This window comes from Leptinotarsa decemlineata, unplaced genomic scaffold, assembly GCF_025532065.1.
Source record: "Leptinotarsa decemlineata unplaced genomic scaffold, Ldec_3_MD MMD2_tig00026354_RagTag_RagTag, whole genome shotgun sequence".
Lineage (NCBI taxonomy): Eukaryota > Metazoa > Arthropoda > Insecta > Coleoptera > Chrysomelidae > Leptinotarsa > Leptinotarsa decemlineata.
Genome location: NW_027412702.1, coordinates 131,675 through 155,130, shown reverse-complemented (window position 1 = coordinate 155,130; position 23,456 = coordinate 131,675). Strand labels below are relative to the sequence as shown.

The 23,456-nt window shown below is 33.8% G+C and overlaps 1 protein-coding gene across 4 annotated transcripts in view; it reads right to left on the bottom strand.

The window, feature by feature from the left end:
• Positions 1 to 19,843, bottom strand: part of LOC111510807 (uncharacterized) — a 148,167-nt gene extending 128,324 nt beyond the window's left edge. For 3 of the 4 annotated variants that reach the window (XM_074184536.1, XM_074184537.1, XM_074184538.1), the window contains exons 1-2: positions 19,501 to 19,843; positions 19,094 to 19,143 (exon numbers count right to left, since the gene is read on the bottom strand). The gene's annotated coding sequence lies outside the window, so the exon portion shown is untranslated. Of the gene's footprint in view, positions 1 to 6,355; positions 6,494 to 19,093; positions 19,144 to 19,500 lie in introns of those variants that run through there. The other variant, XM_074184539.1, reaches the window with a different exon arrangement.
• Positions 19,844 to 23,456: the final 3,613 nt, after the last annotated feature.

The window sequence follows — 23,456 nt, the reverse complement described above, 5'->3', positions numbered from 1 at the left end:
TATCCATATTCGGAAGATAATATCAGCATGTATTTGAATTCATATTTTTTAGATGCATTTAAATCAAAGTAGGTACGATAAGAGTAAGAGAATCAACACTAGAATATGCAGAATAGCGAGATCATAGATGGGTGGTGTCAAATTTCGATAATTGCTATTTCACATATTCTCTTAGAGTCGGACTTAATTAAATAACGTCATTCATTTGTATTCTTACTATGTGCTAAATCCAGACCCAGTAAATATAAAAAAATAATTACTCGCAAGCAAAAAAGTGATTTGGAATGATCATACTGAAAAAAAAAAATTACACTTAATGACTCACTAGGAGCTCTGCAATATCTTTTTCGTGTTTCCTATGAATAAAATGTTCTTTCGAATTCCCTTTTTATATTTTCAGGATGTCCTGCCATAAATATTACGGGGTATTTTTTCTCTTCGCGTGATGCCAAACAGTTCAGAAATATAATGCCGACGTAGTCGAGGAATTTATCCAAAACGTCCAGGTACATGAACCGTGCGTAGTCTTTAATCCACTGGCTGCTAATTTACTGTTATTTTCTGAAACAAATTCGTTCTGCCACGAACGATACCTACCATTAAGGAGTTTGCGTCGAGCACTTTATATTTTATTTTCACCAGGCGATAGTTAATTTTCCGGCGAACGGCCAATGCTGAAATATTAGAGATTAGATCCGAGAGACGGAAGTTGACACAACAAGTTATGCATACTCAAGTGGGTGGTTCTGATAATAGACTTAAGAGGATTTGCGGTAGCTGAATTTCAACACTTCGCCATGCCATCGGCCACAGCGACGGACAAGGGATTATCGAGTTAATCTTCGATAAAGGACTCGCCGCAGACATACACTGAAAATAGGTTAGATTTGAATTACTCTCGCTAGTACTATTACACATAGACTGCTCCATGTAAAAAAGCAAGATGTGTAACTAACCTCGTTTTTTGAAAACTTCTGTAAATGATTTAATAAACGTATTTGGGTAAGTAAACGCGATAATATATATATATATATATATATATATATATATATATATATATATATAATATATATATATATATATATATATATATATATATATATATATATAATATATATATATATATAAATATGCCAGATAAAATTTTATATTTATTAAAATGTTTATTTTGTTTCTATCGCCTATCTAATGATACTTCGCAGGGTAGCTTTATTTTCAAACATCAAGAATATACGCTGATTCTTTAAGTTTCTTGTGGGGAGTTTATTGCCAATCATTCTTGTCTTAATAATAATGATAATAGCTTTATTGTCCAACAGTTACCAATATATAAGACAATACAAAATTTTATTCACAATGCTCAAGTTTAAACATAGAGGAATGAATAAAGATAAAAACAATTTTTATCACCTAAATTGAGTACACGATTCCAACTCTAATAATATCATGATGGTTTGCGGAGAATATATCACAATGGAAACGAATGTTACTGAAATTCATGCACATGACATATATTGGAGACTTGAGAAATATAGTCTTTAGAGGTCTAAAAATGGATTGAAATCGTGAATCCTAACGTTCATATATTTCATCATCAATTATATATATCTCAGAATAAAAACCATCTAATCATTCTAAAAATTGAAAATTTAGAAAACTTTCTTTGAACTCTTTTAATGCATAGATTAATACCTATTCATTCTGAAAGTTTAGAAAACATTCTTTGAACTCTTTTAATGAATGGATTATAAATATCATAGAATGGACTCCAGACGATAGTTGCATATTCGATCTTCGAACGTTCGTAGGTGAAATATAATAGCTTCTAGCTTCAATATTATGAAAGTTTCTGCAATTTCTAACGATAACACCATAAGCCCTTAGAGACGTTTCTTCCAAACGTTAATTTTTGATCAAATATTACCCCTAGGTCTTCGATATCATTGCATCTTAGCAGGTCTGAATCTAGAATTGCATATGTAAAGGTATAAGCCTCCTTTTTTCGATTATAACTTTACATGTCTCTACATTAAGTTTCGATCCATTACTGTTGCACCAAGCATCAAGAAATTCTAATTCAGATTGAAGATTTACACAATCACCTTCGTCTTTAATTACAGAAAATAACTTTAAGTCTCCAGCAAAACATAATCGCTCACAAGCTAAACTTTCACATAAATCATTAATGAATAATAAAAACAAAAGAGGACCTAGGTTGGAGCCCTGAGGCATGTGGGAAGAAGCTAAGAATGTTCTAGATTCATAAATGTTATAAGACACGAATTGTTTTCTACATGTCAGATAGGACTGCATCAGGTGACAAGAGGTATTGGAGAAACCAAATCCCATAAGTTTATTGAGCAAAATACCATAATCAATTTTATCAACTGCTTTTGTGACATCCCTATATACTACATCAACTTCTTAATTGTTATCTAATGCTTTTTCCATTCAACTCGATGTTCACGGTTTCCTCCACAAAAATTTATTTTCATTCAATTTTCTGGATTAGAGTTCCTAATTTAAATAAATATCTATCTATAATTAACCGATCACCATCGCCCTTTCTAAAAAAAACAACCCCTTCACTTCTCGAACCACCTTCTCACTACTTTCCCACTCAAGTTTATATAAACCCGTCACTGTAGAACTACACACATCTTTCGAATGTTTATTTTCAAACAAAAAAATTCTTTCTATTTCTGAATACTTAATACCCCATTCATCATTCTTGATAGGGATTTCATGTAAGTGCCACCCTCCGGGGAAATAGTAAAAAAGGGGAATAGCCTTAATAACTAGGGTTGGATCCTGTTATTTTTAACATCTTCTAACAACATATCGAGTTACATAACAGGTAATATTTTATATACAACTTATTGACTACAGGGAGATTCTGAAGGGTGACATTCTCGAAAGAATAAAAATTAGAGAAAACGAAACATTGGAATAAAAACTAAACAAGAGTTTTTGTGGAAACACAGCAGTGAAAACGTTAAAACCTCGCCTGGAAGTTAGCGGTTTTTGTTCTGGAAATCTTTTATCCTTTGTATCTGCAAACAGCGGTGGCCTCTTTTGATACATACAGCGGCTTTATTAAACTCTGGAAACGGTAATAATGAAATATTTTTTCAATTAAACAACTCCTTTTGATACTCGCAGGATTGTACTCTGGCACTGATTATCTTTTCCTGATAAACTGCTACATTTTAGAGAAGGAAAAGTGCGTCATGAAAAGGATTGGATTACCATAAGCAGGCAATTTTTTGTATACATACATTCATATACAGGGTGTCAATTTGAAAACTTCCCACCATTAATATCTTCCTTCCAGTAAATAATATGAGGAATCGAAAAAACAGGTCAATTTTATAGTCAAGGGGGACAGTCACTTTCAAGAAATATTTGTTGCCTTCGGGATTTAACCTGGGGTAGATATTACCCTTAGAATCTTAAATGAGAAGAGGTGTTAAGTGGCAAGCAGTTTGATTGGCATTCAATGTTGTTTCCAATGTTACCCTGCTTCCAACTGCATTGACTCCTTTTAATGAAAATGGATAGAAGAGTCAGTGTGGCTCCGTTCCAACCCTTGAAAGACAGGAATAAATATATTATGCGTGGGATTTTTCATTTGTTGGTTATTGTCCTTTTACAAAATAAAATTCAATTTGCGAGAGAAAGACATTTCAAACATAAAATCCACTTAGGCTTGTATTATAAACTGTCAGAAATGTCGTCCATTTTGCTGTAAACAATAATAAAGTCTGTTTTCGAACTCCACTCTAACGTTACTGAAAAATTCCCTAGGAATTGACTGGCATGCTGCTGTAATTCGTCTTTGAAGTTCTTCAATATCAGAAGGTTGTGTTTTATAAACAACGGATTTAAGATGACCCCAAAGAAAGAAATATAAGGGTGTTAAATCCGGTGATCTCGGAGACCACTCAACTGCTCCCCTTCTAGCAATCCATCTATCCGAAAATATCTGGTTTAACCACTGTCAGACGGTAAGAAAATAATGAGGTGGAGCACCGTCCTGCTGGAAATGTGACAGATACTCCTGCAAAATTATCTAGCTCGTGAGTTATTAGAGAATCGATAGTCTCCTCAAGCATTTCAAGGTACAGACTGCCAGTCAATTTTTCTTCCGGAAATAATAGACCAATAATGGCATTTGCAAGAATATCAGCCCAAACATTACCTTTTTGTGGGTGTTGTGTATGCCCTTCTCAAAAAAAATATGTGGGTTTTCATTCTATCATAATCATCCTCGTGGAGCTCTTGAAGAATCTGCATTTCATAAGGATGAAAATACTGAGCGTAAAGAGCTCGTGGGTCCTGCAGCAAATATTTCCAAAACTTTAATTTGAACTGCTTGATTTAGTACTCTAGGGTTATTTCTTTGTGTATTTGTCACTGAACCAGGTTCGTAAAACTTATTCTCCAAATTAAGCACATACCGGTGACTTACATTACAATTTGGATGTCTTTCGTTAAAAAGACATGCCATCCTTCGTGCGCAATTTCCAACTTCTCCATAAATTACAATCATTTCAATTCTTTCTTGAAATGTGGAATTGGCCGCAGTGGTAGTGCGTCCGACTCACGATCGGAAGGTCATGTGTTCGATTCCCGCCTCGACCAGATATTTTTCTCGAGAGAATTTATCTGGTTGAAGCTGGTTGCAACCGTGTTAGGAATCACACGTTAAAAGGTAGGACCTCGTTAGTCCTTAGCACGCACAAGTTTCTCAACTTCTAAGAGTTGTCGTTCGTATGGGGGCGGCAGCTGATTAACGGAAAAACAGATTTTTTTAAACAGAATGCAAACCATTTTTACACTTTTCTATACTTATTAAAGTAATCACTAAACAGCCCAACTAGTGATGTACCGAAGGTGGAATTCAGCCGGAGGCCGAAGTCAGTAACTCCGGCACTCTTTGGCCGAAGTTACTGCCGGAGGTAGGCCGGAGGCTGTCAATTGTCATTAAATCAGGTGCCTGAACGTCAAAAATAGGCGGCACTGAAATGTCAAATATTTTGGTGTGAATGCCTATCTTCGTTTACACGGTGATCGTAATTAATTTGATGACATTTTGACAAATATCTTCTAAATGGCAATACATTCGCCAATTTTCACTTGGAACTTATTCATTTACACATTTCTAGTTACATTAGTAGTGGAAAAAAACAATTTAATCCAAGTGGCAAGGAAAATAGTAGGTCATTTTCATCATTCATCATCAGCCTGTGACAAACTAAAACTTATTCAAAATGACCTCAGCTTACCTAACAAAAAATTGATCCAAGATGTGACTACAAGATGGAATTCTTCGTTTTATATGATAGAGCGTCTCTATGAGCAAAAAAGGTGCATATCAATCTACGCCAATGAAAACAATATTGATAATTTAACCAAAAACCAATGGGATTTAATTGGATCACTGTTGACTATATTAAGACCATTTGAAGAACTAACTAAAAAACTTAGCAGCGGTACAGATTCTTATTTATCCGATGTAATACCTTCAATTGTTATGCTCAGAAAATATCTAAAAAAAGTGCATCCATTTGGTCTGGGCACTCTGCAACAAACATTGGTGGAAGAAGTTCACAAAAGGTTTGGCGAATATGAAAAAAAAGAAAACTGTTCGGTTGCTACAATTTTAGATCCACGTTACAAAGTGGCATTTTTTTCAAATGAAGAAAGTGCCGGATATGTTAAACGTTTGCTCTTAGTAGAGGCACTAAAACTTCGAGAAGACGAACAATCCAATGATGGATATTCAAGTGAATCCAGCAACAGTTTAAGTATTGGGGATTCTCCCCCTCGAAGAGGCAACGGGAATCAATTTTCGACTGTTACTCAGAAATTGCTCAATCAGCATCGACATCGAAATCTAACTTGAACATAGCAGGCACATCATCAGGCGATGCATTAGCTATTCCCAAGACAAAAAAAAAACAAAAATTTATCACCACAAATTTCGGCGTATTTAACCCTTCCATTAAACGATAGAAAATCTAATCCTTTATTATTTTGGAAAGATGACCAGCACGCGTTTCCTGATTTGGCCAAACTAGCAAATAAGTATTTTTCATGTCCACCAAGCAGTGTGTATTCAGAGAGAAGCTTTTCTGAAGCGGGGAACATTTACGAAGATAAAAGAAATAGATTGACTCCAAGAAATGCTGAAAAATTATTATTTATACCTACAACATAATCTTGCCCATTTGAATTTTGAATTTGAATACTAGTAAGTAGTTACGACTGTTTGTTTATATAACATGTAAATATGTAAAATAAAGTTTTGTATCATTTTTAGTTTTCATTTATTTTTAAAATAAAGTAATACCTCCGGCCTGCATCCGGTGCCTTTATTGCCGGAGCCAGTACATCCGGCCGGTTGGCCGGATATGGCCGGAGTCAGTAAGTAAGCCGAACCTTCGGTACATCACTAAGCCCAACAGCTACTACCATACTACCATATCGTTCAAATTTGCGAACCAATTTCTTGCCTGAAAACAAAAACTTTTTACAACAGAAATAGCAACAAAGGACAGACAGCTATTTGTACACTTTCTGCGATGAGAATTAAAAATTCACCATTTACTAAACACAACTTTACTACCATTTACTACAACTTTACTACCAGTTAATAGCTAATGTTACCCCTAATAAAGGGTTGGAAAAGTACTACCTATTATTCTTACTAGTCCTGGTCAACCCATGCGTCTCAGTATAGGTGTACTAATAATTGCTTCTGATAGTTTAGAACACTAATTTTCGGAAAATGCTCATCAAAAAATAAACCAGGGTACTATTGGAAGCAGAATTGAACGCCAATCAAAATGATGTGGCACTTGACACCCATTCCCATTTAAGATTCTAAGGGTAACATCTTCCCCTCCTAGTTCTTAAAAGTGTCCCTCTTGACAATAAAACTGACTTGTTTTTTCGATTCCTCATATTGTTTACTGGAAGGAAGATATTAAGGGTGGGAAGTTTTCAAATTAACACCCTGTATAGTGTATATCATATAATTTATATTTAATTCCCTAATAAATTGAAAAATTAAAAGTACTATTAAAATTTACGTAGATAATTTGAAATGTCTTAAATAAATTTTGCATAATGTATAACATTTTTATTTCTACATGAATAATACTTCGAAAAAGCGTTTGGATTCCTATCAACTATCGAGCTAGTCATGAATCCTGCCAACTTTTAGTTGAAGCTACATTAACGCCTTAAGTTTTCCACGAATTTCACATTCCCCTAGAAATGAATGACGAGCCACGCTTTCCGCCGATTGTCTGAGCTGCATTCGCAACAATAAAATGCATACAAGAACGTTTTACGTTCATAGATGTTTATTTTGTGGTCTCACGAACAATTGGGACATTTCAACGTACTAATAAAACTATAAATACCTTGAAGTTTGCTCGTGAAGCTCAAATACTCATTTCCAATATTTGTTCCACTTCGATTCATTTTCGAAATGTGTCACATTTATTCAAATAAATTGGCATTCGATTCACGAAAACCATTTATTCGCCGAAAAAAATCAACTCACAATTCCGTTTTTTTTTCAAGAATTAAGTCTACGAATGGAATCACCTGAAAATGAATTGAATTCACAATTCGTCCCAACCGTGCTACGCAAATTCAAAATTGAAAATTATGTAAAATGTATACTCTACATTATGTAATGTAGAAAGGCTATTAAAGTTTCAACAGATATAATATATGTGAGTCATCCTGCTAATACAAACCATCTAAAGAATTGCTGATTATATCTCATAAATCTAATGAGTACAGCATGTTCAAGTGATGGTATTGAAAACGTACAAAAACGTGTAATTTATAATAGACAATCAAATGGCCATTAAACAATTACCTAAGATTGCTTATTCACTTTTCACTGTAAGTGATTACGAAACGTTTCTGTATTGCCAATAAATCGCACTCTCTGCACTTTTATTTACTTGCTGACTGTGAGTCTGGAAAGTTAATAAAATTTCATTTTCATATATTTTGTAGGAGTAGATTATTCGAGAATGAATATAAAATAATATAATCGAATACAACTCAAATCCAATTAAATTTCAGGTGATCGGCTAGAAAGACTACACTGTCACTTTACCCACAAGGATAAAGGACTTCAATTTTTATTAAACTGATACTCTTACAGTGAAACAATTTTTTTTTATAAAATACTTAATGTTATTCTATTTAATATTATTCTAGATAAACAATTTGACCAAAACTCTTGTTCTTATTCTTTAGTGCCGTAAAACTGATGCTTCCTGCAATTATTTACCAGGTGATAGCCTATAATGCACTACTGTTGTGTCACTTTTTTTATGTAAAAAATGTATGGCCGCATATAAAACCGATTACTGACGTGGCGATGAATGCCGTGGCGACGGGTCGCCTTGCGCAAGCGACTGTGTCATTCTCTTCCCAGTGGTTCGGCGTTACGTGTTTATTACAATATACATAACCTGTGATGATTTTAAAAATAATTAAAAAATAAAATATGTCTACAGTAATAATTTAGAAGGTGAAAGTGAGCAGTCTTCTGCAAATAAAATCTTTGGTAAGTTGATTATATTCTTTAATTTTATAATTGAAGTGTGCATTCATCTGTGCATTAAGCACATATGAATGCACATACTTAGTCTGTCTCAAGGGTCAGTAAATTTAAAATCTACTCTCTTGGTAGATTAAAATGTATTTAATATTTTTAAATTGATTATTAATTAATTTTGATTTCATTCTCATGAAAAATAATGCACTAAAACACTTGCTTGAAGAATATATTTCATAAAAACTGAGAAAATTGTATTTCAAAGTCAGCTGATAGCGAGTAGCACACGAATGTTTTCCTTATTTGTTATTGACAGAAACGTCAAAAAATTAATTATTTTTCTAACGACGGTGGAGTTTATATTGAAACATTCATTATTGATATTTTTAATTCAAGATCTTTAGTAATATATTGCAATACGTAAGATTCTTGAGTTTACTAGTCTATTGAAGCCACATTTTTTATAAATATTTCAGTACCCAACAAGCATCACAGTGGTTACAAAATATCATTATTGATGTTTCACATCTGCCAGGCGTCCTGAGACGACTCCCATTTTTTTTCAGTATATACTACATCATAACTTTCATAAATCTTCAATATAGGATATAGAAATCGTAAATGACTTCCACGCTTCTGCTCTTTAAAGTATCATTAAATCACCCATGTTTGCCAACATAGTAGCTCCAAAACGAAGAAAACAATGTGTAAAATTCCGGATTTGTCAATTTCGAGACTCCTGCAACCTTATTAGTGGTGCAGAATGTACGATCTTTCTTGGTTTTCTAATCAGTAACTCCAAGGACTATTATTGAATTTTTATCATCTACGTCTGTCAAATTCTAGAGCGTATATCGGCATACTTCGTACCAATACCAATAATTATCTACATAAAATTTATACTCATTTTATAGTTCATACTTGACGAAATTTATAAATATTTGCGCACAATTTAAAAAATATTTCCTCAAGTGAACAGCATCACATATTGCTATTATAATCACAAATATATCTGTTGGAGCAACAAATCATTGTCAGCTAGTGTGCAACTGTACAAAAATAGCATTAAAATAAAATTAGCCTCATCGAATATCTTGCAGTGCCATCTTCAGACGAAACACGTAATATATTTGGCACTTATAACAAATGATTCGAATAAACTATCAAGGTTGTTTCAAAAGTTTTGTGCGTTTTATGAGCCTACTTCAAACTGTAATATCTGATAATAATATATTTATTTAAAATAGGTAACCTAATACAAAAACATTTTAAAATTGGATAGACAAAGTCACAGTCCAACTTCATAACACTAAAATATGTATGCTCGGAATTATCCAAGCATTCAATAACTAGAAAAATTAGTAATGTAAATTACAAATACTAGGTATATTTGTTATTATAATATCAAAGTTGATGTGGATGTTGTATCTTCAAATGACTAGTAAGTCAATAAATTGATGGATGTAGCCGTTAGTTACTACGTGGTAGGAGATCATAATGAAAAGAGAAATGAAAATTTCTATGTTTTTTACCACTTTTATTTGTAACTAACGTTACTGCAGTTTCGTCCTATATGGACATTCTCAAACTTATACAATATTATATAACAATATTGTATAACTGTATAACAATATTGTATAACTTATGCAACGTTAGTTGTACCACAACGTTGGTTGTGGTAAAAAACATAGAAATGTTCATTTCTCTTTTCATGACTAGTAATTCTTTTTTTAAATGTCATAATAGATTCACTTTGATTTATCTCAAGGGGGAGGTTATTGTAGTCCAATAGTCCTTTATGGAATAAAGAGTTCATGGATCGTGTAAAGTTCAACCGTGGTACATATAAATTAGAATTCCCCCTAGTGAGGTAATTATGAATTTGGTGATGGAAAATAAAATATTGGTCAAAATATGAGGGTGCATTACCGGACAATATTTTGAAGATGAATACCATGGTAAGATAGAACAGATGGTCTTTTACAGAAAGCCAATACAGAACTTCCAACATTGTTGTAGTTTGCGTATATCTATTACATCTTAAAATTAGGCGCGTGCCTCTATTCTGTAGTTTTTGCAAAGTAGACAAACAATTTGCATCAAGTTGTGATGTAGCGCAGTAATCGAAATGTGGTTGAATGATTGATTTGAAAACTGTAATGGAAGTCTAAAACGGTAAGCAACTGTTCACACGGCCAAAGAAAAATAGTTTTTAGCAACTTTATTGCGGATATAATTGAAATGTTTCACATTCAGTGTTTGATCCACGATGAGCCCCAAATATTTTAATTCCTCGACAATTTCAATTTTTTTATTGTAAATATTTATACTTATACATTTTTTGTCAACTGAACTATGTTTTGTTGTAATTATCATTGCTTTCGTTTTATTGACATTGAGCTTGGGTTTATTAATGTTGAGGAATTCAGATTTTCTGATCATAATATCATTAATTTTATTGATAGCTGTTTGTAATTCAGGTTCGCTCAGTGCAATCAGAGTATCATATGCAAATTGGCTGATGAATTTACATCCATTAATGAAGTTGATGTTATTAATGTAAATAACAAACAGAAGCGGGCCCAAGACACTACCTTGAGGAATACCAGTATTGACACCTTTTTAGGTTTGAATATGTTCCGTTAATTTCAGTCTGTTGAATTCGACTAGAGACGTAGCTTTCAAACCATTCAAGTACTGAACCAGAAATTACATAATATTTGAGTTTTTTAGTAGGATATTGTCTCAAATACTTTTTTGAAGTCTAGAAACACTGTCACTATATATTCATTATCATCATATATATTATTATCATTATCAAATGAATACTTTAAATCGGTACACTTTTGCCAACGTAACACAAGTCGATACTTACGCCAGCATAAAAATTGTGCTCAGGATTTGATGAAGTCAACGAAGGCCGTTTTCGCCTAGCCCTGATTGGCGAAGGCTCTACTGGTTTGAAAGTTATCGAAGTGCTTGAAAAGATGGTTGTCGGTTGGCGAGAGGTCTTTCCTCACATTAGGACTCTGCCGTGATGGTGTGGCCCGTTTGCAGAAACTTATAGTGAGTCACACCAGCCGCTGACCCCCATACAGTAACCATGGTATTTTTTGTGAGGTTTCGTATCAGGGAAGTGCCTGGGTGTCCAACCACTGCCCTGGACGACTTCTGTTGTCGAGGATCCAGTTTCTATCACACGTGACGATCCGATCCAAAAAAGAATCGTTCTGGTTGCGCAAAAGCAAAGAAGAAAAGACCTAGAGACTGTTGATCGTTCAAATCGTGGGGCACTCACTTTTCAAAGTTTTTGACCTTTCTAGTACGTTTTAACCATCAAAAACCGCATGGAAGCTGACTCCCCAAGGTCCTCAAATACTTGTTCTGGATTATTGTAGGTCGACCACTTCGGGGCTCATATTCGAGACTAAAATATCCGGAACGAAATTTCGCAAACCATTCGAAAAATGCATTCATAAACACAATCACTGCCAAATGCCTGCTCAATTATTCGAACTGTTTCGGTAGCGCTTTCTTTCAATTGGAATTCGTAGAGGAAAATGACTGAAAATCGCTTCACGACATCATATAGTATAATAAGATGAAAAGAGGCAAATAATTAAAATTTGGACAAAAAGTGAACGGCATCAATGTATAGAGTACAAAATTCTATATCGCTAATCAGTATATACCACAGTAGAATAAATATTTGGGATATGGAGCTTCAAGATCACATGACATTGAAACGGACAAAACTTTCGAAACAACGTCATAATTAAAAAATTAACGGATTTAATTATTATTTAAAAAAAAATATGTACAAACAGCCTTAGGCCCTTCCAAGAGAATCACCTCCAGCAGGTATATTTACTTAACGGTTTCCACTTTGTTTAAACTTTCATGAACATTTTTAACGGTGTTCACCGAATTGTAACTGAAGTATAGCTTTCAGTTGTAATTTTGAATTTTTAAATAAGGTTATTTATTAGTTTGAATGAACGTACTCATTCATTAAAAATTAAACATAACGTAACACATTCATCATTTATTTTCTAGTATCGCTTATTATTGATTTTTCAAAATTTTAGGCGCTTTTCAAACTACCCATGGTGACCCTCCCTAAAAATACCATTACGTTTTCAATTCGTCATCTAGTCGAAAAAGTAATGAATAAAAAAATGACCTTATCCTTAACTCATACAAGATAAATTTCGCACTCAAGAATTAGAAACGACATTTTTACCCGATTCAAGTTACAACTTTGCAAATGATCCGCACAATTTGTCAAGAAGACCAGTTGCTACCTTTTCAAATACTTTCTAAAGAAATCCATTGTAAGTGGAAGTTTTCCATGAAAATTTTCCTCCGAATTTTCGTCGGAAGAATAATAAATTTTATAAATTGTGTCACGCTTCTCACAATGAGAAAACTTCTTTTATTTAAACTGAATGTCACGCAGAATGAGTTGATGCAAAATAAACCATAAGCTTGAAAGTAAACAGGTTGACGTTCTTTCTCTTCGTGTCAGCCTAATTGAATTTAATGTATTTTCAATTTCAATCTTCAACAACAATGAGTAACTGGGGTTGAGACAACTTAAATAGGAATAATAGGTTTCAAGTTGTAAACAATGAACATTTTCCTTGGAACAATTTGGAATGGTTAGCGAATAAAAAGAAATTTTGTCAAGCTGGTTGGAATGTCTTTTGAAGATTATTTTGAAACTCAAAGCGTCTCGAATCTATTTGTTGGCTCTTAAATATATGTTCCAGGACCGGGTTCTTTTGTCAGTTTGAACATTATCGATAACATTAATATGAAATGTTATATTTTTCCCAACATTACGTGTATGAACAGGAGGATAATGATCATGTTGTCGATTTCCTACACAAAAGAACTGGTAGAGAAATGATTCATTTATTGCCATAGAAGAATATGTCAGAAATTTCAAAAAGAAGAAATCCTCATCCACCTCAGATAAAATTGATAGTGAAGACACCAAAAAATTGCAACTAAACATAATCAAAACATATTTGCCCTTCTTCAATAAGTAATTAGTTTGTAACATATGAATACATTTAAAAATGCATTTCAAAGGTTGTTTCTTTATTAGTCAACGACTGGTGAATTTTAAAATAAAACTACCTACTTTAATTAAAATTATCTCATTTACGTTAAATTTACATTAAATTTATTACAAAACCGTTATACTCAATTTTTCACTGAATTTCCAGTAGTGAAATATTCTTGAATTACCGTTGTTTTAAAGTATTCTTGAGTTCTTGTAAAGTGTGAAACGTGTCCCGAGATATATATTGGTCAAACTCGCAGAACATTTAGGAATCGAATCTAGGAACATGATATGAGCTATGTAAATAAGAAAACAAGTTCAACATATTCAAATCGTCTTTTAGAAGAAAATCATATCTTTAACGAAGAGTTCGAAATTTTACATATAGAAAATAAAGGTTTGAAACAGAATCATTTGGAACACAGACATTTGATATAAGACACAGTCTTATTTCAAAATCACTGCAAAGTTTGTATTGATTGTACCCCGAATTGAACGTAAACAAAGAAAACGTATCATAAAATTAATTAACCCATTAAATTGTGGAGGAAAGTTAACGAGAAAACGTACCTTCCGCAATAATGTTGCTACAAAATTTATTGGGTAATCAAAAAGCGAAACAACAATCCAATCGATTCATATAAGCTCGGTAGCTCATTCGCCTGTTGTCAATAACAGAATGAGTTAGTTGAAGCTGTGTAAATAAACAAAAATCTGGTCCCTAAATTCCTGACAAAATGAACTATCGCTTTTATACTTTCATGCTAGCTATAGAAATGTAATACGACACAGATAAAGAATCATATAGAAACAGGCGAAGCAATAAATAGAAAGTTGGGGACCATTAACAGTGTTAAGACATTTTATACAACAATAAAATATGGCTATTTCAGAAACAAGAAGGCCCAAACATCCTTTGTGTTTTCCTGTTTAGTAATTGGCAGTTCAGTTTTCATCAATAGTGCTACAAATGTTGTTTGATTGTTTGAATGTCAATATTTTTTCTTTCATTATACACAACGCAGACTTTTTCCAGTGTAGTGATTCAAGTAGCGATGGTGAACAATGCGAAAAAGAGATACCAGTGAATAAGATTCGGATGCATTTAAATATTGAGACACAGAGTTGTCCTGGCGTTGCTAGAGGTTTTCTAGGGTCTTTCGCTGACCTGAGACTTTGCCTGATGGTTTTTGTTGACCTAAATATTGGTTTCATGTCGTGTTGCACTAAGATTCTACCCATCCGGTCTGTGACATTTTTGACACAGGGAAGGAAAGCTTTTCCCTTGACTGGCCTAGCCGGGGTTGCTTTGGTGTTCGTTCTCTCTCCTGGGTCATATGGTCCGCTCGAATTCTCTTTCGCGGTACCCATTACGTTTGAATGCATTTTTCAGGTGATATATTTCTTCAGGCAGACTCTCAGGTTACCCCTCCCTTTTGTTCTGGCTGGTGGTTCGAGTTTTTGTTCAGGTATCTGTCTGTATACGTTGGTTTTCTGTACGCTCGGTGGTCTAGAGTACCCTCTTCACGTCTGTTCACAAGAAAACCCTTGGGTTTCTCGTTCCATTGTGAATTGGATTTTTGGGTTGAGCGAGTTGAAATGTAATAGAATATCTATTAGTGTATCTTCCCCATCTCGCCATATCACGAACGTGTCAACATAACGTAGCCAGCAATATGATTTCACGGCCGCTTGCTCTAAGGCCCGTTGTTCGAAATTTTTCATAAAAAAGTTTGCCGTCGCCGGAATTGATGGACTGCCCATTGCAGTACCGTCCGTTTGTTCGTAAACACTTCATCCCACTTAAATTAGATTGATGATAAGCAGTGTGCGAAGGGGGCGGTTATATCTACTGGAAATACTTCGTTAATTAGCCATATCGTTTCCTTGGTCGGCACCATCGTGAATAAGGTCACCAAGTCGAGGCTCACTAGTATGTCTCCAGGACGTAGCTTCATGTCTCTAATATTTTCGATAAAATGCCCCGAGTCCTTAATGACTGATTCTGTATTTCCTATATGAGGTTGTCAGGTATTTGACCAGTCCATAAGTTGGTGAACCTATCGCGTTTACGATAGATCTCAGTGGCACATTCTATTTATTTTCGGTAAGCCGTGGTGGAGAGGTTTCGGATGTTTGTATGACTTTTTTCGTGTTCTCGTCCAGACTGGATGCACGGATGAAAAGATTCGTTTTTCTCAACATACCAGATGTCGAGTCCCGACTGAGTCTTTTATATGTCTCTAGCTCGAGTAAGTTAGCCATTATAATCATTGGTGTTAATCACGACGGTGGCATTTCCTTTGTCAGCAGGCAGTACTAAGATGTTCTTCTCTGTATTTAAATCCTTCAATTCCTCTCGTTCATGTCGTGTTATGTTGGCCTTTCTATGTCAAAAATGTCACTGACCGGATTGGTAGAATCTTAGTGAAACACGACGTGAAACCAATATTTAGGCCAACAAAACCATCAGGCAAAGTCTCAGGTCAGCGAAGGACCCTAGCAATGCTGCGGGTCGGTCTACATCGGAACCACGAAACGAAGTATAGGGACCCGTCTCTCCGAACATAAGAGAAACTGTCGTTTCGGACAAACCGACAAGTCGGCTGAGACCGAACATGCTCTCAATAAAGAAGGTACCCACATTATCTCATTCGAAGACACAGTAATACTCCACAGTACCCAAGAATATGTAGAGAGGCAATAAAGATTCAAAGGTATAGGGAAAATTTCAATAGAAAAGAAGAGACAATAAATAATAATAAAAGCTGGATACCTGTCCTTAAAGGTACACGAAGACGAACACGTTATACAATTAAGAACGATATAAATAGAGCGCCCAGTAAGGAAATAGTAGTTAATGTATTGGATACAACCGGAACAAGAACCAGAGCACCAGCTCGGATATTGCGACCGTTACCACATGACCTTTGAAAATGTCTACCGCAGCAGTAGACGAAATGTCAGGCATAAAAACCTGCAGACACGGCCTGAAAACCCTATAAAAATAAATTTAGAATTGAACAGATACTTAACATTTCAGAGAACAAAACTGAGAATTACCAGAACGATCAAAACTCTGATTCTCTTCACAAAAAAGACTTTTTCTTATTCAATACATCCACTGATCTCTTTAGTGGTATGTAGTATTGAGGAACTTGTATTCTTTATTTTTCCTATAAAAATGAACTAAGAATTGAACAGATACTTATCTTAACATTTCGGGGGCCAAAACTGAGAATCACCAGAACGATCGAAACTCTGATTCTCGTCACAAAAAAGATTTTTCTCTTATTCAATATATCCACTGATCTCTTTAGTGGTATGTAGTATTGAGGAACTTGTATTCTTTATTTTTCCTATAAAAATGTACTAAGAATTGAACAGATACTTATCTTAACATTTCGGGGACCAAAACTGAGAATCACCAGAACGATCGAAACTCTGATTCTCTTCACAAAAAAGACTTTTCTCTTATTGAATACGTCCACTGATCTCTTGAGTGAGTATTGAGGAAAACTATAAAAATCCTGAACAGTAACTTGCTAGAAATTACTAAAACATCATGGCAAAGGATAAAAAAATGGAAACATGTATTGTGACTACCAAGCTAATTTTATTATCAATTATATTTTTTAGTGTGTGGAGGTGTTTTATGGAGTATTTGTATTTTGTGAACCAATACGCCTTACCAAATTAAAAACCACAGCATAATTTATATGAAGGTAAAATTAACAAATACGTTTTTGCGAAAATGACGAAAATTTCTTCAGGAGTCAGCGTAAATATTTCCCCCAAAATAAATTCCTCAGAATTTATTTTGGGGGAATGCCAATGTTTAAATAATTCGAAACCAATTTTCAAAAATACTTAAGTAGTGGTTCTGATGGAAAATAATTTTAAATTTACGAGAGGCATAAGTTCTTTGCGTGTTCGTCGATTTTCTGCTAGCGAAAAAGATGGATCAAAGAATTTGCATCAAATTTTGTATAGAAAATGGAATCGAGTACTCAAAAACATTTGAAATGTTGATCGTGGTATATGGTGATTGCAATCTGAGTAAGAAAAATGTTACAAGTTATAGAAGCTTCTCACAGAATGTCGAGAAAATGCGAATGACGACGCTAACCCTGGACGCTCCAGCACATCAACAACCGATGAAAATGTTGAGAAAGTGAGGAAACTTGTTATGGAGAGTCGTCGAATCACTATTGGAGAATATGCTGATGATGTCGACATATGCGTTGGCTGCATTTTGACAAAAAAAACGTCGCATGAATATCGCTCAGAAATTGTTGAATGACGGCAACGCCGATCTGGATTTGCTTAAAAGGGTCATAACTGGTGACGAATTACGAGTTAATGGTTATGACATCGAAACCAAAGTTACATGGTCGTGTCGTACAGTCAATAACTTGAAAGTTATGCGTATTCACCAAATTTGCCCCCTGCGACTTTTTCCTATCCCCAAAATTGAAGACACCCATGAAAGGAAGGCATTTTGCGACGATTGAGGAGATAAAAACCGAATCGCCGCTGTCTGTCCCTAAGTATATATGCTTAGATCTTTGAAACTACGCAACGGATTTTGATGCAGGTTTTTTAATACATAGAGTGATTCGAAAGGGAAGTTTATATGTATATAACATGCATAATATAGTAGAGAAACACTGATAATTTCAGAATAGAGTAAATAAACACATTTTCTGCGCTTACATTGCAAACGCTGGCTGAATCCTATGAAATAGACGATAGATCAAATACATTACAGCATGTAATTCAAATGAATATTTTCGAAGTTATTACAGATTTAAAATGCAGGGACATAGCGGTGGCGGCGGTACCGGCCGGGGTGCGTCAAGACCGCGCCTCGCCCTGTAGCACGCGATCGCACACGTTTTTATGTATATTTAGTATCAGCATCGCACCCGTGCGGAGCCAGGACGATTCAATAGTTATTCTATATTTCGTTTTTTCACATCTTCAACACATCTGAATAACATTCAAAAAGCTTTTCATTCAAAGTAAAACTTTTAGTATGGTTATGAAGGAGCATAAAAGCATTAGGTAAGTATAAATGATTCTCGATTTTGCTTAAAATTGAAAAACAATTTACACTTTTTACTGGAAGAAATGAAAAAATATTTCTGAACCTCTCTGAACCAACCAAAGGTAAATATGAAACTGAATTTCACAGTTACCATCAAATTTCAAATAAGAGTTATTTACCAATTAAACCAGGCATTTATAAATTACCAAAATTAATTGAAATCATTATTTTATCAGCTGGCCATAAATATCCATTCATCCTAAAAGAAACTAGAGGGTAGAAAACAAGGGAATTTGAAAAGAATGGCCAATCAATCACATGTGATCTATGTTCACTAAAAATGTAGAAACTGAAGAGGAAAATAAAAAATGTTACTTACAAAAAATTGAAATGTCAAGGAATGTGGAACCAGTCTTCAGAATAGGGAATCTGCAATAAAAAAGGGTAATCGTAATTCACAGAATGCTGCTGGTTTGTTATATGATCATCTTGGAAGAATTTCCGTGTGGAATTTTATTACATTGCGGTTGAATTTGAAATTTATGGGCCATATAAATCGGCTTATATAAATGAATCAGGACTCTTTTTCAGAACTTTCAACTGTCCAGCATAATCAATATTTCTAATAAAACTTGTGAGAAACTCCAATACATCAAACTTGTGGACCAAATATATACTGCAAAGATTGTTCTTGCATACGCCCAAGATTCTCACTGTCCTACTTAAAATTTTCTATGAAAACTATATTATTTTCACTGAAACTACTCGAAAAAATATGCTACTTACGAATGTACTTTCACATGTATCACAAAAAATAATCCTAATGGGCAGAGAGATCAGAAGTAGTCGGCAAAAGTAAAGAACAACCGTGAACACTTTGCATAGTCTACTTCATGTAGACAAAGAAACATTACATTTTTCTAGTGAGCTTTTTTCACACATTCACGCCACGAAGTGCAATATGATTGCAACTATCACTTGCTCTAATGTTCCTCAAACACATTTATAACAAAATTCGATGCCGGTTTCTTCAGATTGTTTACTTATTTTGATAAGTATTCTGATAACGTCCGCGATAGCAAGGAGAAACATCACGACGCCATTTTGTATATATTCTGTAGCAGTGCTGCCACATGTTTATAACCTATCCTAAATACATTTCTCATTCCTACTCCATTCAAAGATGCAACGCTCGCCTTTGAAAATGTAAATATATACAAGGCTTTGAAAAAAATCATTTTATTATTCATAGTTTTAATAATTACTAAAATAAAATTTAAAATTAAAACCGCGGATGAGAATCACCAGTGTTGGCGAATTTGTTGATGGCCTAATAGGTACCTACCTATCAGAACTGAACCAGAATATTTTCAAGTTATTTTTTGTGGAATGGAAATTAGAAACAATATTTTTTAAGTAGAGTCGAAAGCTTTAAAAGTCAATAATTGACAATAATAATGTTTCATTGATTAATACAGCTAATCTTCTCCTGATGAAACATCCAATTGCAGTGGCGGACTAGAGGGGACGGCAAACCCCCTGATCTTGAGAAGTATATTATTCAAAGAACAATAAATGAAGCCCTTTCGTGTGAGATTGAAGTTTTTCCTCGGGTAGAAAACTACTATCGAAATTCCTAATAAGAAGTAACCTGAAAATATTTCCTATTTTCCTTGTTTTCAATTATAGTTTGAAAACTGAAAATAAAAAAATAAACACTGTCTTCGATATGATTTGAGCCGAGATTGAACTCATCACCACTGGCACACTAGCTCAGAGTTCTGACCACTAGTCCAAGAACCTGCTCACATAATAGGGTGACATAAAGCCTTTTGAGTTTTAAATTAAGTTCATTTTGTTAAAATAATTAAATAAACAACTGTAAAGTTATGAATTTGCTAATCTGTGATTGGCCTCGAGATACTGAGTTATGAATCTGGCCAATTGTACTTGTAATGCAGTGTTTGGAACCTTTAGTGTAGTAATGAATATTACTGGAGTTTTATCCAGTTATTTTCAACACCTCGACACGTGTTTCAAATTTCAAAGATTTTCATAGATTCAATCTTCCCCTTGAAGATGATCACTTGGTCAATTGGCTAATTAGTGAAGAAACGGTAAAATGACAAATTTTTTCGATTATGATAGAAAAAATTATTTTAAGCCAAAATCAAAATAAGGCCGAAATAGCCATTTTGTGCGATCTCTTACTTTTCTCTTGTCTAGTTGTAACTGGAACAGTAAATGCAAATTTATCTATTTATTTGATATTGTCCATCACCTCTCGATAAGGACTTGCCCGGAAGCACCTAATTTTTTTTTTAATAACTGCATGTTCTCTACTCAATAATCTTTCCAGTCCATCAGAAATATTCCACTTGTATGCGATACAAAGTTTTATTGAATATTTTATAGTATTTAGTTGAACATTCACGTTAAAGTAAATTGAGGCATATTGATGAAAGTTGATCACTTATCAAAGTTGCGGTTAACTGTCTTGTATTATCAATTCGAGCAAACGACGTTACTTCGGGCGAAATTATCTCCAAAGGCGGATTTCATTATATTCCTAGGTGACCTGGAATCATCGAGGAAATTCAAAAAATCTAAAGGGTGTTCCATTCTACAAAAGAATGTTTTCTAATTTTCACATAATTTAATATTTCAATTTACATTTCTTCTGAACAAAATGGCCGATTCGAAAAGTTTAAAAAAAGGAATATACATCAAAATAATCGGTCGTGATCCTGTGATTATTTAATTGGATAAGGATTTCAATATCATGATACGAATGTATGTATCATCAATAATTTGTGCAAGTGCACAGCTTTGAAAGGCAAATTCTTGATAGGTACATGATTACATTTCATGATTAGATTACATGAATGCAACTTTCCTACGTATCTCTAGTTTCAAATACAACAAATGTTACCTGCTGATAATGTAGTTTCTATCGGTTAAAACTGAATTCATCCATTGCAAACAAAATTACAAAAAAATATTATCTTTATTAGTTGGATTTCGCTGAAGAATATAAAATGTCCAATAAATTCTAATTTTCAAGATGATACAATACTTCTGAATACTATTCATTAACCATATCTTCATTTCATCCAATAGAGGATGATGCAACTGCCAAGATTTGATAAATTAGTTAACTGAGATTAAGTAGATAGGAATTATTCTTGATCACCTTATGTGACGGATTATTATACTATGTGATAAAATATCTCTACTGAGTTAGAAATTCACCATGTCAATGATGTTGGAGTATTGATTGCTAGCAGAATCTATAATTGAGCATTACATTTTCGTATATTCGATAACATTGTGGCACTATGCAGAATAAAATCAAATTCCCAACATTCAAAACAACTACTCTTTAAATAAGTCAGGAGGTATGTAGTTAGACATCTCGAATTCCTTGACCTGCCGAAATGAGACCTTCATCCACTCCTTCATCTACTTTGAGCACATGATAGATATGAAAGTTTCCTATGATTTGATGCAAATATTGCCAATCATTAGGTACACATTTGTATATTTGCCATGAGCTATCTGTCTTTTCCGATAGCACAACATAGCAAATCTAGTATATCAACAGCGTGGACATCCTCCTACAGTTAAATAAAAAAGAATCTATAAGAAGATATAATGATATTTTATACGTTATCAAACCCAATAGGTGACTTATCACAGTACGAGTCCGGAATATAAGCGAGTACTGTAATGATACCTAACAGTGTATTGTATAGTTTATTTTATTCTGTCTTTATATTTTATTAATAAATTTAATTAAAATTATTTTGTTAGTTTAAAATAATACTTGTGATGCACTGTTTGGAACCTTGGGTGTAGTAACGAATATTACTGGAGTTTTATCCCAACACCAAAACGTTATTTTCAACACATCGACACGTGTTTTGATCGCCAAGTGATCATCTTCAAGAGGGAGATTAAACTAAATATACATACAATGTTGTCCTTATTTATTCCATAGATACCCCTACTAGGTACCTGTGTCTTAATTGTCTTGAATTAATTTTACAATGTTGCCTTATCTACTATTCTTAGATTAATTTTACAATGTTGCCTCATCTTCTATTCTTAGATTAATTTTACAAAGTTGCCTTATTTGATAATCAGGTAAATCAGATAAATAAAATATTTCAACAAGCTATATAGTATACTATTGGTCCACCATCGTTATTCATAATATTATTGTTTACTTATTTCTACACTATCATAGGAATCTAGATGGCTGTTGTTGTGAACTTGTCTACCTAATCTCAATGGTATAAATAAGGACAAAATTGTATGTATATTTAGTTTAATCTTCTTCTTGATGATGATCACTTGGTAATCAAAACACGAGGTGTTGAAAATTGGTGTTGGGATAAAATTCCAGTAATATTTAAAATAATAGTACCATTTTTAAGTCAAGCAAAATATTTAAAAAATGATAATTAGGACTGTGTCCACATGAAATTACTAATTTTAGTTAAGCTTAATAGTATAAAAAACGTAATTTGGAGACCATTTTATAATCACATGATTGAGAGTAGTTGAGTACATGCTCAGCCATGAAATTTTTCCTAATAACAATTAAAAACGAAGGCGTATTTTTCAAGTGGACTATGACTCTGAATTATGTCTGAATCAATTTTAGTTTTCATCAATATGGCAAAAATCAAATACATCACTTGTACTTTTTGTACCAGCTGTGTACAAAATTCAATTAT